This window comes from Eulemur rufifrons, chromosome 15, assembly GCF_041146395.1.
Source record: "Eulemur rufifrons isolate Redbay chromosome 15, OSU_ERuf_1, whole genome shotgun sequence".
NCBI classification, from domain to species: domain Eukaryota; kingdom Metazoa; phylum Chordata; class Mammalia; order Primates; family Lemuridae; genus Eulemur; species Eulemur rufifrons.
Window position 1 is genome coordinate 2,689,194 of NC_090997.1, and position 5,327 is coordinate 2,694,520.

The window sequence follows — 5,327 nt, forward strand, 5'->3', positions numbered from 1 at the left end:
TGAGCCCAGGAGTTTGAGGTTACAGTGAGCTATGATTACACCACTGCACTCCAGCCTGGGTGATCCTGTCTCAAAAAAAAAAAAAAAAAAAGAAAGTGGAGTCTGAAGATGTGACTGAATTGGTGCGATCTCATTATAAAACTTGAACGGATGAGGAGTTGCTTCTTATGGATGTGCAAGGAAAGTGGCCTCTCGAAATGGAATCTACTGCTGGTGAAGATGCTGTGAACATTATTGAAATAACAAAGGATTTAAAATTATATAACCTGAGTTTATAAAGCAGTGCAGGGTTTGAGAGGATTGACTCCAATTTTGAAAGAAGTTCTGCTATGGGTAAAATGCTATCAAACAGTATCACATGCTACAGAGAACTCTTTCATGAAAGGAAGAGTCAATGGATGCAGTAAACTTCATTGTTGTCTTATTTTAAGAAATTGCCACGCCCACCCCAACCTTCAACAATTACCACCCTGATAAGTCAGCAGCCATCAACACGGAGGCAAAACCCTCCACCAGCAAAAAGATTAGAGCTCACTGAAGGCTCAGGTGATCCTTAGCATTTTCAGCAATAAAATATTTTAAAATCAAGGTATGTAAATTGTGTACATTGTTTTTTAGACATAATGCTATTGCACACTTAATAGGCTACAGTATGGTGTAAGCATGGCCTTTTTTTTTTTTTGTAACAGGTCCCAAGAGAGGGGCACGGGCGAGGTTCTTGGGTCCCAGGAGAGAGGGGCCCGAGAAGTTGCAGCATAGCCTTTATATGCACTGGGAAACCAAAAGAGTTGTGTGACTTGCTTTATTGAGGTGGTCTGGAACCAAATCTTCAATCTCTCTGAGGTATACCTGTATGTACTGCCTTTGCTTGTCATCATAGTCCCGCTATCTGAGATGCTGTAGGTGTTCTCAAACAGTTTACCTTTTGTCTGTTCAGCCTTCACATAGGTGACTCTTACGCTATGTGTTCTAGGGCTGGCTTTTTCACTCAACATTATGGTTTTATTGACTTGTGTAGCTTAATTCATTCATTGTCTTTCTGTTGCATTACACTACAATAGAAATGACAAATTACACTACAATTTACAGTCATGCACTGCATGATGATATTTCATTCATGATAGACTACATATAGGATAGTGGTCCCATAAGATTATAATACTGTATTTTGCTTCCCCCTCCTTCTCCTACTCCTTCCCTTCCCAGACAAAAGAAAATAAAAAATTTTAAAAAACTGTATTTTTGCCATACCTTTTCTATGTTTATATATGCTTGTTTATTTATTTATTTGTTTGTTTGTTTGTACTGAGACAGACTCTCACTCTGTCCCCCTGGCTAGAGTGCAGTGGCATCATGATAGCTCACTGCAACCTCAAACTCCTGGGCTCAAGTGATCCTCCTGCCTCAGCCTCCCGAGTAGCTGGGACTACAGACATGCGCCACCATGGCCCATGTGCCCAGCCAAGTTTTCTATTTTTTGTAGAGATGGAGTCTCACTCTTGCTCAGGCCAATCTTGAACTCCTGACCTCAAGCAATTCTCCTGCCTTGGCTTCCCAGAGTGCTAGGATTACAGGCATGAGCCACTATACCTGCCTATGTTTATATATGTTTAGATACACAAATACTTAACCATTGTGTTACAATTGCCTGCAAGTTCAGTACAGTACATGCTGTGCAGGTTTATAGCCTAGAAGTCATAAGCTACACCACACAGCCTAGCTGTGCAGTAGGCTGTACCATCCAGGTGTATGTAAGCACATGCTGTGATGTTTGCACAATGACGAAATCTTCTAATTATGCATTTCCCATAACCTCTCCTCATCAGTAAGTGACGCATGACTGTGTTTTTATCCTTTGTCCTGTTGATGGACATTTGATTGTTTAAATTGGTGGTTATCGCCACAGTGCTCCTGTGAACTCTATTTTACTCACTTTTGGGTGTGACATATAAGTTTCTCCAGGGCAGCAGTCTTCAAATTAGGGTATTTGTATCCCTGTAGTGTGAGAGGACTGTCTGAGGGATATGTGCACCTGGAGAGATTTAAAGGGATTATTCTCAGATCTGACACTCCCATAGGATGTCGGACGTTGATGGGTCTAAAGTCCTCCTTCTCTTCCGCTTGCCCAACTCCCTGACCACGGAAGGAATGGCGGGGGGTGGGGGTGCGGCGGGGACGGAGGAGCATAAAAACATCAAGGGCATCAAAGGCAAAGTTCTAAAAATCTGTGTTGGTTTTGAGAAAGTAAGTGATTTTGCTACCGGGGAATAGGTATTTTCTTTTTCTTTCTTTCTCTTCAAAAAAATTGAAGGAGGATCCACTGATTGATCTTTTAACCCTTTTTGTTATTAAAGTGAAAGTCACATAACATAAAATTAGCCATTTTGAAGAGAACAATTCAGTGACATTTAGTACATTTACAATGTCATGCAACTACCACCTCTATCTGGTTCCAAAACATTTTCCCCACCCCACAAGAAAACCTCATTCCTATTAAGTAGTGCCTCTGCATTCCCCTCTTCCCTCTGGCCCCTGGCAACCACCCATATGTCTTCTCTCTGGATGCATTTACCTATTCTGGATAGCTCACATAAGTGAAATCACACAACATGTGGCTTTTTCTACCTAGCTTCTTTTGCTCAGCACAGTGTTTTCCACATGCATCCATATTGTAGCATTTGTTGGGACTTCATTTCTTTTTATTGCTGAATAATATTCCATTGCATGGACACGCCCTAATTTGTTCATCCCTTTACCTGTTGGTGGACATTTGGGCTGTTTCCACCTTTTGGCTAATGTGAATAGTGCTGCTGTGAACATGTGTGTACATGTATTTGCTTGAGTGCCTGTTTTGAGTTTTGGGGGCATATACCTCGGAGTGGACTTGCTGGATTTTATGGTGATTATATGCCTGACTTTTTGAGGAACTGCTAACCTGCTTTCCACAGCAGCTGCACCATTTTATAGCTCCGTCAGCGCATCGTACAAGGGTTTCAATTTCTCCACATTCTCGCCAACGCTTTTTGTTTTCTGCCCTTTTTTTTTAAATAGACATCCTAGTTTATGTGAAGTAGTGCCTTATTATGGTTTTATTTGCATTTCCTTAATGACTAATGATGTCGAGTATCTTTTCATGTACTTGGCCATTTGTATATCTTCTCTGGAGAAATATGTATTAAAGTTCTTTGCTCATGCTTAGTTTTCAATTGAATTTTTTTCCTTTTTGTTATTGAGTTGTTAGAGGTTTATATACATATTTTCACAATATCGTGCAACTACCACCTCTGTCAAGTTTCAAAACATTTTCATCTGGATACTAGACTCTTATAAGATATATGATTTGCAAATGTTTTCTTGCATTCTGTAGATTGTCTTTTCACTTTCTTGATAAATTGTGCTTTGATGCATACAAGTTTTTAATTTTGATGAAGTCTGATTTATCTATTTTTTCTTTTGTTGCTTGTGTTTTTAGCGTCAGATCTAAGACTCCATTGCCAAATCCTATGTTGTGAAGATTTGGCCTTATGTTTTCTTCTGAGATCTTTATGATTTAAGCTCTTATATTTAGGTTGTTGCTCTATTTTGAGTTAATTTTTGTCTATAGCATGAGATAGGGGTCCACATTCATTCTTTTGCATGCGAATATCTAGTTGTCTCAGCACCATCTGTTGAAGAGACCACCTGATTGATTTTTGATAACAAATCAGTGTTTTGGTACATAACTACATGTGATTTCAAAGAACATAGTGACATTTCTATGTATAATTCTTTCCATTCCCATCTACATATTTGTGAGAACAAAATTTTTGATTCTTACATCTGTAGAAATGAAAAGCAGGAATAGAATTTGTACTGAATCTCATCTAATTCTAGCAACAAGCAATGTTCATCATGAATATATGACCTCATTGAAAAATAAAGTGGCCCAACTATCTCATTTAGAATTGCACTTTTAAGTCATTTATACTTGTTTTTTTTTTTTAAGAGACAGAGTCTCTCTCTGTCACCCAGGCTGGAGTACAGTGACACAATCACAGCTCACTGCAGCCTCAAACTCCTGGGCTTAAGCGACCCTCCTGTCTCAGTCTCCTGACTAGCTGGGACTATGAGTACGTACCATGATGTCTGGCTAATTTTAAAAAATTTTTTGTAGAGATGTGGTCTTGCTATGTTATCCATGCTGATTTCAAATTCCTGTCCTCAAGCGATTCTCCCATCTTGGCCTCCTAAAGTGCTGGGATTATAGGCGTGAGCCACTGCATCCAGCCCATTTTTACTTTTTATGCTTAATCATTATTTGGCAAAATTTGTAGTATATTCATGTTGTTTTAATAAGTTAATTATTAGTAATAGACATAATGATGACTTAATCCAAAAGGAAAAAATGTAACACTTGCAGCCTTAAGGCCACAGGACATTTTAAAAATTCAGTTTTAATTTATATACATAACTTTTTTGCAGAGAATAGAAGGCTTTCAAGCATAAAATATACTATATTAGGGCCTGGCATGGTGGCTCATGCCTGTAATCCTAGCACTCTGGAAGGCCGAGGCGGGTGGATAGCTCGAGGTCAGGAGTTCGAGACCAGCCTGAGCAAGAGCAAGACCCCTGTCTCTACTAAAAATAGACAAAAATTATCTGGCCAACTAAAAATATATATAGAAAAAATTAGCCAGGCATGGTGGTGCATGCCTGTAGTCCCAGCTACTCGGGAGGCTGAGGCAGTAGGATTGCTTGAGCCCAGGAGTTTGAGGTTGCTGTGAGCTAGGCTGACGCCACAGCACTCACTCTACTTCAGACAACAAAGCGAGACTCTGTCTCAAAAAAAAAAAAAAAAAATATATATATATATATATATATACTATATTAGGATAATGTTTTGGGGTAGAAATATGAAAATATGAATTCAGAAGAAAAGGAACATGTGAAATTTCTGACTGTTAAAGAAGAGTATGATCATATACTTTAAAAATGAATCACGAAGCATATGGTTAAAAGAGTAGAATAACACTTTTTTTTTCTTTTTGAGAGAGAGTCTTGCTCTGTCTCCTGGGCTACAGTGCAGTAGCATCATCCTAGCTCACAGCAACCTCAAATTCCAGTGTTCAAGTGATCCTCCTGCCTCAGCCTCCTGAGTAGCTGGGACTACAGGCCTGGACCACCTCGCCTGGCTAATTTTTTTCTATTTTTGGTAGAGATGAGGTCTCGCTTTTGCTCAGGTTGGTCTCGAACTCCTGACCTCAAGCGATCCTCCTGCCTTGGCCTCCCAGAGTGCTGGATTACAGGCCTGAGCCACTGCACCTGGCCAAATAACACATTTTTAAAAA